This window comes from Sus scrofa, chromosome 1 (genome assembly GCF_000003025.6).
Source record: "Sus scrofa isolate TJ Tabasco breed Duroc chromosome 1, Sscrofa11.1, whole genome shotgun sequence".
In the NCBI taxonomy this organism is placed as follows: domain Eukaryota; kingdom Metazoa; phylum Chordata; class Mammalia; order Artiodactyla; family Suidae; genus Sus; species Sus scrofa.
This window is the reverse complement of record NC_010443.5, coordinates 208,913,857-208,928,177: the sequence shown is the minus strand read 5'-3', so window position 1 is coordinate 208,928,177 and position 14,321 is coordinate 208,913,857. Positions and strand designations below refer to the sequence as shown.

Sequence of the window (14,321 nt, the reverse complement as noted above, 5' to 3'; positions counted from 1 at the left end):
GTTCTACTTAGGTCTGGGAAATAAAACGACCCTGCTTAGTAGATTAAGCAAGAATAAATAGTAATGCTTCATTTATCTTGAGTAAATGTAGTGTGTAACTAGGTATTTGAATTTCTTCCATTTTTGCCTAAATTGTATTTTTTCTTAAGTGATATTAAAGTTGGTAATCTGATGGTAATTTTAATTTACACAGGATAATTAATACCCTGATGGATAAAACCCACATCCTTAAGCTTTAAACTCTTCAAGAACCTTGGCATTTGATTTGCCTTTTAGGGACACTAGGGAAGATGTGCTGGAAACTAGTCATCAGGCTATTTATGGTGGTGATCATCTACACAAGGTACAAGGAAGTTGGAGGAGCCACAGAACTTTTCCAAACAAAAGTCTTGGTGGGGAATGTGTGATTTGACTGATTCTGAATGTAAACACCATGTGCAAATGGAGAGTTGTACCATATTGGCAGGTCCTTCCTCTCTTTAGTCGATGTCTCCTTTGTAATTGTTTGCTGATTCTTTTGCATTTACTTCTGCCAACCCTGTGGCTGCCTTGTGTCATTCCCACTGACTGTCCTTTGCTCTGGTATCAGTTTATGTCTGGTCTAGAGCTAGCTCTATGGAGGTCGACTGGATAGAAGGCTAGGAAAAGGAGACGGAGGAAAATAACATCTTCCTTCTCTGGCTACCATTGTATTTGACTCTACTTTATTATTTCCAGTTCACAGGGAAAATTAAGAGTTTTTCACAAAGAATGACAGTACCCTGATTACATATGATTTTCATAGAAGAAACACAGCACTGAAAGGGAAAAAGCCCATAGATATCACACATGGGAAGAAAGCATAGCTCCTGTACCCTGGGGAAGCAGAATCTTCTTGCTCCTGGAAAAAAGAAGGCATATTGAATCCTCCTCATACCAGCTTGGCACAGAATACTGAAGGCATATACATCTCAGAGCAGGAATCCATACTTATGGTGTGAACTAGTTTTGTCCTGTTTAGTGGAGGAGGTATCTCTGTCAGGCACTGTAGCCAGAGATGGTTCTAATGGTAGAATGCCTAAAACCGATTATATCTATTGGGTGAAGATCAAGTTAGTGACACAACAGTTACAAGCCCAGACCAAAAGCTGACAGTAAGATCAGCAGCAATATGGCAAGGCATTATTATTACTTGGTACGCAAGATGTCATGGGAGCGGCAACAAGTACGGTGATAGGAGGGGTTCCTAAGGCATCAAGGCAGTAATAGCACCATTATTTTGATGAGGAGAGATTGACTGTTATCCAGGTTTATGGATGCAGAGACAAGAGTTTGTGAGTTTCTCCAGCTCTACCTCAGCCCTCTTTGCTGTTCTTCTCATCCTTCCACCAAATTAGATGCCAGAGAACAGAAGATACTAAGACAAACTAGAGTTGCAGTATTTACTCTTATGGAGATTTATCTGCAGGAAATTCTTTGACTTACTTTTGTTTCATTACTCAATATGTTATTTGATTGTTCTACTCTGCCCTGATGGCTTCATCAATACACCAGTTTCCTAACTTTCTTAGGAAGCAGTTTCCTGTGGTGGATATATACAAGGGCTCCTCCTGAGTCTGAGAAGTCTAGGTCTGAGTTCAAATCAGAAATTCTTGCTAACCCTCTCAAGCTTTGGTTTTGTTAAATGACAAATAATAATAAATAATCATTATAACAGTACCAACCTCATGGAAATGTTGTGAAAATTAATGTAATATTACATGTTGAAGGCTCAACACAGTAGATACAAGCTAACAGTTTGACTACATCTTTTGTGTGTTATCAAATTCATGTGATTTCATGTCACTGTAAGTGGAAAAAACAAAAGTAAGAAGAGTGTGCTGAGGGGCGGTGGGAATGATGGTTGATTGATTAGCTACTCTGTACTAGGCACTACCAGAGACATAGGAGCAATAGCAGGAAATAAGAACAAGTTCTCAATTGATCTGCAGAGTCCTCATATAAAACTGAGAAAAGTCAAACAGTTAAAAGTCTAAAAATAACAAATGTAGGAGAGGGTGTGGTGAAAAGGGAACCCTCCTACACTGCTGCTGGGGATTGTAGATTGGGTTGGTACAGCCACTATGGAAAATAGTATGGATTATCCTTAAAAAACTAAAAATTGAACTACAATTCTATTCAGCAATTCTACTCTTGGGAATACATCCAGAAAAAAAGAAAACACTAATTCAAAAAGATACATACACCCCAATATTCATAGCAGCACTATTTATAATAGCCAAGACATGGAAGCAACCCAAGTGCCCACTGATGGATAATTGGATTAAGAAGTTGTGATATATATACACATGAGAGAATATTAGTCATAAGAAAGAATTAAATACTGCCATTTACAGCAACATGGATGGACCTGGAAAATATTATACCTAGTGAAATAAATCAGACGTAGAAAGATAAATACTATATGATATCATTTATATATGGAATCTATATTGAAAAATAATACAAATGAATGTATATGCAAAACACAAGCAGATTTGCAGATACAGAAAACAAACTTGTGGTTACCAAAGAGAAGAAGGAAAGGAGGAGAGGAAAATTAGGGGTATGGGATTAACAGATACAAATACTCTACATAAAATAGATAAGCAACAAGGAAATACTGTATAGCACAGGGAATTATATCCATTACCTTATAATAACCTACAATGGAATACAATCTGCAAAAGTACTGAATCACTCTGCTGGATGTTTGAAATGAACACAATATTGTAAATCAAGTATACTTAAAAAAATAAAGATTACCACTAAAAATGTGGCTCTTCATAGGATTCTTACAAACCAATAATCAGTTAAAGTGAAATAGAAAGGAAATACATTTGGCAAATAAAAATGACTTATGTAAAATCAAATTAGAATCATATTTACCAAATGACAAAATAAATGTACACTTTAGAAATATTTAGTATGGTGATTCCGACTATTATGTTAGGCATTAAGTAAAGGCAACAAATGCAAAGAGTGATGGTAGAAGCTGTGACTAAAATTGTCTTTCTTCCTATCAGGTATGAAAGAGGTATCAAAAACCTATTGACAACTAAAGAGTAGTTTCAATTCCACTGAAGATACAATTGAAGTTCAATACTAAGTAGGAGGTGGAGGAAATACACCAATCTTCTGGATAAATATACTACAACATTTTTTATTTGAACACAGTGGTGTAGATTAGGGAGTATGGGTTTTGGAGACAAGGCAAACCTTAGACTTTATCCTGTATGACTGAGGACATTTACTTAACATCTCTAAAACTCAGCTATCCAATCTGAAAAATGAGATAATAACAATTAACAGGAAAATTGCCAAGAGTGTTAAAAATGTATAGGCAGGTTGAAGTGCAGAATAGTGGTGGTATCTGTAAGTACTAGCTTTCCTTCTCTCTCTCCCTTTCTTTATCTGTTCCCCTTCTCAATCACTTTGCAATACTCCAGAGAAGATGAAATAACTGCTTCCTATCTTACTAAATTGGAACTAAGACAAAACTTCACTAATACCTGATCGGTGTAACACTTTGGCTCACATATGATCATATTCGTACTTTAGGATAATTGTTACAATCCATTTGTTAAAAAAAATACCCATTTGCACATGGGCTGATGAGACCTGTCCAAGCTCCGAAAAAGAAAAAAAAAGAAAATCCTCTCTGCATTTAGCATGCTGCTCTGTGAATTTACAGAAGTGAGCATTCTAAAAGACATAGTTCTCTATTTTCTTAACATTAGCTTCAATATGTAAGACTGAGTCATTTAAAATTTTAAATAGCACAGATTTATAATTGTTCAAGGGACTTTTAAACTAAAAATTATTATAGTGTTGTACGGGCTTCTCTCTTTGTCTTTTTTTTGGCTGCACCCACGCATGCAGAAGTTTCTGGGCCAGAGATTGAACCTGCACCACAGCAGTGACCCACACCACAACAGTGACCCACACCACAGCAGTGACTTGTGCCAGTGACTTCATCTGCAGAGCCACCACGGAACTTCTTGAGCATGTTTTTTTTTTTTTTATTTGACAAATATAGAGGCTGAAATGGGGAGCATTTATTATTGGGACAGAGTTATTTCTTTAAGAGGGTAGATGGAATATAAGGGAAAGTGGTAGATGTGTGTGTGTATGTGTGTGTGTGTGTTTTAATTCTCCAGATTTTAATGCAGATGAAATCAAAGGGGCAGTTAGGTAGGCTGGATTGGAAACTGAATGTATTTCACACCAGTCTCAAAAGGGTCACTACTTGATCTCATGACACATATTTGTGAAATGCTTCCACACATATGAGAAAAAGAAATAGAACTGTTTATATCAACCTAAGGAACAAAATGCATGTGTATATGTGGGGTGTGTGTGTGTGTGTGTGTGTGTGTGTGTGTGTGTGTGTTATGTGTTTGTGCAAGAAACAGTGTCCAGTGTTCGGATGCCCACCAGGTGTGGGCCTTTCATTTTTTTCCTTTCTCCATATTTCTTGGATAATTACATCCATTTCTACGTTTAGACTATTATGTAAACAAATTCCTAGCTGTAACACAAACCGAATCCTGTCATCTCTAAGTATTTACTAGCCACCTTTTTTACCTCTAACTCCACATGCTTAAAGTAGAACCCCTTGTTTCCGCCCAGTTCTCCCTGATATTAAACATTTAGACCTGGGATAAGAAGGAAAGTTCAACTTGCATAGACCAACCTCCCACAAACCTCAATGTAATGCCACCCACAGCAGTCTTGGACCTGGTCATCTATTTACATTTACTTCACCAGCTAACCATTTACGTTATTAAAGGAAAAAAAAAAGGCAAGACATTACTTCACAAGACAGCCCTTTTCATTTGCAAGAGAATAGTTCATCATAGACCACTGTCTGGCTTCAATCTAGCTTTGCTCCTGACTTACAAGATGAGATCTTAAGACTTGTTACTCAATTTCCTTGTGCTTTGGTTTGCTTATTCATAATATTAGGTTAGTAACAGTGTACATATGGTAAGGCTTTTGAGTGGAAAAAACCAAGTGAATATGTACTACATTCTTATCTTTGTGGTTGATCCATTGTGGTGCTAAGTAAGCTGTTAATATTATTATCATTATTAATATTACCATGAAATATTTCATACATAAAGGCATAACAATTATGTGATTATTACTCATGTACCTACCATCTAGCATAAGAAATAAAACATAATTATACAATTAAATTCCTTTGGTATTCCTCTCTAACCCACCCCACCCCTTTTTTTTTTTTTCCTGAAGGCTAATCTCTATCATAAATTTGGTACTCACCATTCTCATGCATCACTTAATAATTTTGTTATATAGATACATATCCATAAACAATGCAGAGTATTGGATTACACATTTCCCACCTCCCTATAAATGGTATAGCATGGTTTGTATTCTTTTGCAAGCTGCTCTTATTGCTCAGCAGTATATTTATGAGACTTATCAATGTGGATAAAGCCAGCTCTATGTCACTTGTTATCACTGCTATATTTGAATCCACTTAAGGTACATAGACACACAATACTTCTTATATTCAGCTTTCTGCTGTAAGAAATTTAGGCGGATATCAATTTTTTTCTAATATAAACAATGTGGCCAATCAACATTTTTAAAATAACTATACTATCCAAGGCAATCTGCAGATTCAGTGCAATCCTTATCAAATTACCAAGAGCATTTCTCAGAAAACTAGAATAAAAAAATTAAAAATTTGTATAGAAACACAAAAAGCTCCAAGTAGCCAAAGCAATCCTAAGGAAAAAAAAAAAAAAAACAAACAAAAAAAAACAGAGCTGGAGGAAGCAGGATCCTTGACTTTAGACTATACTATAAAGCTGCAGTCATCAAAACAATGGTATTGGCATAAAAAGAGTCCTATAGATCAATGGAACAGGGTAGAAAGCCCAGAAATAACCCATACATCTGTGGCCAATTTATCTACCATAAATGAGGAAATAATATACAATGGAAAAAAGACAGTTTCTTCAATAAGTGGTGCTGGAGAAACCAGACATCTACACATAAAAGAACGAAATTACACCACTAACACCATGCACAAAAATAAACTCAAAATGGACTAAAGACCTAAATATAAGACCAGCTACTATAAAACTTTTAGAAGAAAACACAGGCAAAATGCTTTTTGTCATAAATCACAGCAATACCTTTTTTGGATCCATCTTCTAGAATTACAAAAATAAAAACAAAAATAAACAAATGAGACCTAACTAAACTTAAAGGTTTTTGCACAGCTGAGGAAATCATAAAGAAAATGAAAAGACAACTCACAGAATGGGAGAAAATACTAGCACATGATGTGTCTGACAGGGGAATAATTTCCAAAATATGCAAACAGCTCGTGTAGCTCATTATCAAAAAAGCAAACAACCCAACCAAAAGTTGGGTAGAAGATCCAAATAGACATTTCCCAAAGACATACAGAATGGCCAATAAGCACATGAAAAGATGCTCAATATCGCTAATTAGAGAAATGCAAATCAAAACTACAATGAAGTATCACTTCACATCAGTCAGAAAAAAGACTACAAACAATAAATGCTGCTGTAGAGAATAACAACGAAAAAATAGAGTGTGGAAAAAAGAGAACCCTACCATACTGTTGGTAGGAATGTAAATTGGTACAATCACTATGGAGAACAGTATGGATCTTGCTTAAACAATTAAAAATGAAGTTACCACATAATTCTGCAACACACCCCTGGGCCTATATCTGGAGAAAACTCTAATTTGGAAAGATACATACATCCCAATGTTCATTGCAGCACTATTTACGATAGGCAGGACATGGAGGCAACTTCAATGTCCATTGACATAAAAATGGATAAAGAAGATGCAATATATCAATGGAATATTACTCGGCCATAAAAAGAATGAAATAATGTCACTTGAAGCAAGATGAGTGGACCTAGAGATTATTATACTAAGTGAAATCAGACAAATATCATACGACATAGTTTATACATGGAATAAACTATGTATAAAAATGAATTTATATACAAAACAGAAATAAACATAGAAAACAAACTGATGGTTTCTAGAGGGGAAGGTGGGGAGGGATAAATTAGGAGATTGGGATTAACATATATGCACTACTATATAAAACAGATGACCAATAAGACCTGCTGTATAGCACAGAGCACTATTCTCAATATTTTCTATAAGGGAAAAGAATCTGAAAAATAATACATATATAGATATGTAACTGAATCACTGTACTGAACACCTGAAGGTAACACAACGGTGTAAGTCCACTATACTTCAATTTTTAAAAATCACAAAAAAGAAAAAGCCATTTCTAACAGTTATGTAGTATAAGTATAGATTGACATATTTCCTATTTTAAGTCCAAACTGTCTCATATATTTTAGTCCTGATAAAGTTAAACATAAAATAAGATACTGAATTCACATTGTAGACAAGAACAACCTGAACTTAATAATTACAATTGACCAAATAAAAGCAGGTTTTTCTCCTTTAAAAAAAAATGCTACCAGGCTATTTAATCACTAGATGGCCAAAACATCTTTTCTATTGATCCAAAAATTTGCCTTCATACAGTGTCCACACAGTTTCTACTTCTTCCCTGTAAACACATATATGATTCTCTTATACCCTGCATTGTCAGGTCTTGCCACTCTGATTGTATAATGAACTCATATTTATAAAAACTGTTTTTTTTTGTTTTTTTTTTTTTTTTTTTTTTGCTTTTTAGGACCTCACCAGAGGCATTCGGTAGTTCCCAGGTTAGGGGGCGAATCCAAGGGAGTTATAGCTGCCAGCCTACACCACAGCCACTGGAACACAGGATCCGAGCTGCGTCTGCAGCCTACACCACAGCTCAAGGGCAATGCCAGATCCCTGACTCACTGATGGAGGCCAGGGATCAGACCCACATCCTCATGGATACTAGTTGGATTTGCTTCTGCTGCGCCACAACGGGAACTCCAAAAACTCTTACTTATTGATCCTGTTTTCATTTATTATCTTTTGAAATTGTAAGAAATGCATGGTTGTCATAAAAATAATTCCAACAATGTAAAAATGCATAAAATGTCATATGGAAATCACTATTCTTTATTTGCTAGTGATTATAGGCAGTTACAATTTGGTGAGCATTTTTCCAGTCCTTTCCTATCCCTGTATATATACACACACAAACATGTATGTGTTCATATGGTCTTCTTGCTCCATCTTCCTGTGCCCTCATCTCCTTTTCTTTTCACACTGGATTACAACTTGCACTGATTACTTCATTGTAATTTAATTCTCCTTTAAAGGCTCAAATACAGTCATATTCTGAGATAAAATTTTTTTTTTTGGTCTTTTGTCTTTTCAGGGCCACACCCATGGCATATAGCTAGGGGTCGAATAGGGAATTGGAGCTGTAGCCACCAGCCTAGGCCACAGCCAAAGCAACACAAGACCTGAGCCATGTCCGGATCCTCAACCCACTGAGTGAAGTCATGGATTGAACATGCATCATCATGGTTGCTAGTCGTGTTCGTTAACTGCTGAGCCACGATATAGGAGCTCCAATTTTTTTTTTTTTTAATGTCCAAAACCTGTAGCATATGGAAATTTCTGGGCTAGGGGTCGAATTGGAGCCTCTGCCACAGCCACAGCAATGCCAGATCTGAGCCTCATTTTCGACCTATACCACAGCTCCCGTCAACACTGGATTCTTAACTCACTGAATGACACTGGGGATTGAACTCACATCTTCACAGAGACTATGTTGTATTCTTAACTTGCAGAGCCACAACGGGAACTTTACATATGCTTTACATATCTGTGATGTATTCCTTTGTAAACACTCTATTCTACATGGAAATTAATTCAAGAGTCCTGGTTATACAGTGAGCCATGGCACCACCTGACTCAAATTTGTTAGTAGTTGCACTCATTAGATTTTTCTTTCCAAGAGTTCATTTTTCCAACCCCTATGGTTCTATGTTTTCCTCCATTTAAAGAGCAGATGTGGGGAGTTCCCATCGTGGCTCAGTGGTTAACAAATCCGACTAGGAACCAGGAGGTTGAGGGTTCGATCCCCAGCCTTGCTCAGTGGGTTAAGGATCCGGCATTGCCGTGAGTTGTGGTGTAGGTCGAAGATGTGACTCGGATCCCAAGTTGCTGTGGCTGTGGTGTAGGCTGCAACCACATCTCTAATTTGACCCCTAGCCTGGGAACCTCAATATGCTGTGGGAGCAGCCCTAGAAAAGGCAAAAAGACAAAAAAATAAATAAAAATAAAGAGCAGATGTGAATGAGAGACTAAAAGCGTGGTGATTGTAAACATGAAGTTACAAAACTTACTTCATTACTTAGGGAAAATGTTTAAACAGAGGGATAAGAATGTGTATTTAAAATTTTTTGACTTATGATATGTAAATGAGGCTAGAATGGATCCCAAAGACATGAACTGTACTGTAATGTCTGGAATTTTACTTCATACTAATTTATATGAAAAATACTTTATTACAATTTAATAAAATGTGTTCTTTGATCAACTATACATAAAAATAGATTGACAAATTTTCTGATTCTGTATATTGAACACAAACATGTGAAAATCAGTTTTTGCAAAGTCATCAATGAATTTGCACAATTTAAATTTTGGGGAAATGACTGTAATAATATTATCATCCATTCCTATAACACACTAATACATAGGTATAAATTTTTATCTTTTCTACCAAAAACTTGTTAATGATATAAAAAATATTTAAATCCTTATTTATTCTTATTTTGTACTGAAATATTCATTTTATTTTTCTTTCTATAAGTATGTTCTGATCATTAATTCATTTTTATCATAATTATTAGATAAAATAATTTTTTAGGAGGATGATGTTTAGAGGATGATCCATTCTTTATGTCAAATACACTAGTTACACTGTTGCCCTCAGTTAACCTTATCTACTTTGCTACTTAGAGTTATTATCCATGCCAGTTATTAAAACCATTTTCTACACAGAATTATTGGAATCAGAACCTCAGTGCTAGATGGTAAATAACACTATAGAGCATTATCTTATATTTTCATCAAGGAAAAAGATTTATAAAGAGTGCCATGCTACTAGAAAAGTCAAAAATCATCTCTCTTATGCTCAGTAACCAAACACTATGCCAAGCAACATGCAAGGAGGGGAAATTCAAAGAAAGGGAAAGACATATGTTTTTCACTGAATCCAGTGAAGATACAAAATATACACAAAGGAGAGAATGGAGTACAATAGAGAGACCATGCAGCAGAGCATCCAAGGACCTTGGTAGGGACTGGTATTCTGTCATCTTCTAGATTTATGATCTAGGGGGAATCCATTACCTTCCCTGTAAAATGAGGATTGTAGGAGTTCCCGTCGTGGCGCAGTGGTTAACAAATCCGACTAGGAACCATGAGCTTGCGGGTTCGGTCCCTGCCCTTGTTCAGTGGGTCAACGATCTGGCATTGCCGTAAGCTGTGGTGTAGGTTGTAGACGCAGCTCGGATCCTGCGTTGCTGTGGCTCTGGCATAGGCCGGTGGCTACAGCTCCAATTCGACCCCTAGCCTGGGAACCTCCATATGCCTCAGGAGCGGCCCAAGAAATGGCAAAAAGACAGAAAAAAAAAAAAAATGAGGATTGTACTACCTTACAGATATAGGGTATCTGGAACCTGTTAGGCATCCAACAACTAATAGCTAAATATGAACAAGACATGGCGAATTAAACAGAGAGGAGATGATTAAAAGTTTGATACAACAGTAAATAATATGGCATGGATTAATTTTCTAATGCAAAATGCACAGAATTAAGAGTTTAGAAAAGGAAAGAACATTTAAAACTGAGAGATCTTGATAGGTCTAGGCCCAGGATTAGATTCTGAGCACAAGTTATGGAGGTGGATAGGAATCGGGCCTGGAACCATCCTAAGAAGCTATCATACAGCAAACTGCCCTGCATGAATGGTCTCAACTTCCTGTTAGTATCTCCTGGCTTACAACAATATATATTTCAATGCTGAATAAAAGAAGTTGGACACAAAAGTTCCTATACTGCAAGCTTCCTTTATTTAAAGCATACAAAAAGCAAAACTCCTCTATGGTGTTATAGGTAGAGACAGAGTTTACCTTGTGGGAGCAGAATAGAACAGGAAAGGGCAAGAGGAAATTTCCAGGAACTAAGAAAGTTCTGTTTCCTGAGGAGGGTACTGGTTAAATGGCTGTCTTCAATTTCTTAGAATTCAACACCTAGAATATACAGTACTCTGTATATTTTCCCATATGCAGAGTACTCTTCAATAAAAAATTCGAAACATAAATTTTCACTTTGAAAATTAAAAAAAAATATAGGAAAAGAATGAAGAAGAAAAATCACCTATAATTCTGGAACTCAGAATAACTACTTTTAACATTTTGAAGTAAGTGTTTCACACATAATTAAGACCATCTTGGATAAACTATTTTATAACTCTTTTCTCGCTAAGCAAACATATTTGCAAAAAGTTTCCCATGTCAGAGAACATTTTTCTAAAACATGATTTATGTATATATCATAATTTTCTTAGCCAATCTCTTACATTTTTATAATCAGCATAGGTCCATATATTTTAAATATTTAAAATTACCACAATGAACTCTACTGTAAATAAATACATCCTCTCTCTAAATTATTTGGGTAAGCCAAATTCCTATAAGGGCAAAAAATTCAAATTTTTGATAGACATTTCTTTCAATTCCTCTGTCAAGATTTGAGCTTCTTTTGCTCAAACTGTCAACAATATTAAGACTGAATTTTTAATCTGCACAATTTGCAGTTGAACAAGGATTTTTCTTTACAAATGCTGTTTTTTTTTTTTTTTTTTTTTTTTTTAAGTCTGGACCTTGTTTTATGTTATTAGCTATCTCCATTTCTTTTTTTGGAATGTCTCTTCCTAGCCTTGGCCAATTTTTTTGTTTTTTGTTTTCGTTTTTTGCTGTTAGAGCATTTCCCTTCTCTCCGACTCCTCAGCTTTGCAGTCTCCTGTTGTCTCAATATCTTTCATTCTGACTAAAACCCAGAGTCTATTTGCTTTACAGACTTAAGTTCTTTTTCATCCACTGATTCTTTTGGCATGTGACTTCATTTATGCTTCTGGTTTAACTTGTTAAACTTTCTTCTGGGTTTTAAAAGCTTGTAATAACCAAACCTATATGTGGACAAGACAGTAGAACTTGGTGGTAGAAGTAAAGGACAATGAATATAAACTTTCCTCAAGTATAAGGTCATGGAACAAACGTAATTCTCACTGCCATTCCCCCAGGGGCACTATGCTTATCCATCTTAAATTATAATTAAAATTGCTGTGGCATCGTAGTTTTAATAGATGGAGATTTTCCAGTCCATGCAGAGCATCTGACTTGTAGAATTAACTTCTCTATTTCCATTTTTTTCCCTAAAAGCCTATAAAAGCAAACATACTTTTTATGTCCCTCATTGCACTAAAGTCCATTAGATTAAAAAAAAAGTGTATTTTCCACCAAGCACAGATTGCCTGCAGTTTCCTCTTGATATAGTTTGCTCTCTCTCCACCCTAGTTGTGAGAAGGCTGCATATGATCTGTATTTTTGTCCTATCTCCCTGAAAGATGATTTTCACATTTAGCAGTGACCAAGTCTCTGCTGGGAATGGCTCAGCCGGGTGGGGCAGCAGAGGTTTTTCTCTTTTATTCTCGATCCGTAGTGTGCCCTGTGGCAAGCCACAGTTGTCCCTTAACCCTTACCTTAATTCCTTATTTATTTATTTATTCATTCATTCATTCATTTTGCTTACCTCTATTGTTTCTTTTCCTGCTGCCACTTGCCGTGGGCTTGGGGAACAGTGTTGCAAGAACATAGAGCTTTTGAGGGAAATGTAAATTGCAGGCAGCACTGAGTCCCGTCTGTTTTCTCATCGGAAAGCAGCATTTCAGAGAGCTGAACTGGCAACAGGGCTCTGAGAAGACAAGCTCAAGTTCAGGAATATTCCCTGTTCCCAGGCCCTGGGTGTGTAGAAGTGGGACTTTCTGAAGAGGGGGGACTCTGGGAGGGAGGGGAAGGAAAGGGCACTTTCAGAAGCAGATGCTCCTGGCTTCGGAAGGAAAGCCGCTCTAATCAGAGTTCAGCGGTCTTGCAGACAATCCACAGCTTTGGAGAGAGACAAACAAAACACAGTCTCTTAGTCCAGTGCATCAATGTAAGAGGCTTGCCTTAAGTGTGTGTGCAGGACTCTAGCAGGCTAAAAAATGTTATGCAGAATTAAAGTGAGGCATTGTTTAGGTTTTAATGAAGGCAACCCATTTTTAACAACAGAAGTTCTGTTGCTGAGGTTCCCCCCGCCACCCCGCCCCAACATTCAGTTCCTCTGCCCCTGCACCTGCTTTCATTTTTGGCTTCTTGGCACTGATGTTCACAGAGACATCAGCTGGCAATGGCAAACTGCTAAAAGCTCCCCTGCAATGCAGCTCTGCAAATGCCAGCCATTTATCCACTGGTGCATGCCAGCTGAATGTAAGGTCTCCCTTTCTCCCTCCAACCCCGATCCCCATGGCCCCCCAGTTTTACTTCCAAATGACAGTAAACGATCCTAGCCAAGCAGTGGTCTGGCCCTTTGAGTAGCCATTAAGTGTGGCCGCATCTATTTGCTGCATCTATTTGCTGTGATTATAATATTTTGATCCAAAGAGTCTTGCAGAAAATTTAGATGACAATACTATTTCTTCTATTCACTAAAAGCACTTGGCCCACAGGCTCATTTCTCTCTTCTCAGCAGATGGTGGGATAGTTTCTTGAGGTCTCTTTGACTTAAAACAGCCTTTTTGTTTTTGTTGCTTATTGAGAGCCAGTTGCCCCAAATTCGTTGAATAGAGACATCCACGTCTCCGTTTAAGCTAAGCCCCAATAGATAAATACTGACTTAGAGCTGGGGGCTGATGGACAAGCTAGAAAGGCAAAGGGCTGTAGGAAGTTAAGTATTCAGCACAAAGCTTTGCAGTTTCAAAAACGATGGCTTTACGTTCTCCATTCAGCACAGCAATTCAGGCTGGATACTGAGAAAGTGTGAGAAATCTGTGAGAAATTCGACATATATTTATTTTTCTTGGAAATTAGAGAATATCTTCACAGTGTACACTCTGAAGGGCTTTTGTTTTGTTTTGTTGTGTTTTTAATGATCTAAACCATCTGGGGAGTTGATAAAGAATGTGATTTTCACAAGCTGAGCTAGCAAAGCCTATTGCTAAATCCCAAACCTTTATCCAGCCTACAGATAAAACCAGGGTGGG

General features: G+C 36.8%; 1 long non-coding RNA gene across 1 annotated transcript in view; it reads right to left on the bottom strand.

The window, feature by feature from the left end:
* The window catches only part of LOC106509171, a 258,892-nt gene extending 245,542 nt beyond the window's left edge, over nt 1–13,350 (bottom strand). Inside the window, exon 1 of the long non-coding RNA XR_001306469.2 lies at nt 12,833–13,350. This is a non-coding gene — a long non-coding RNA (uncharacterized LOC106509171). The remainder of the gene's footprint in view (nt 1–12,832) is intronic.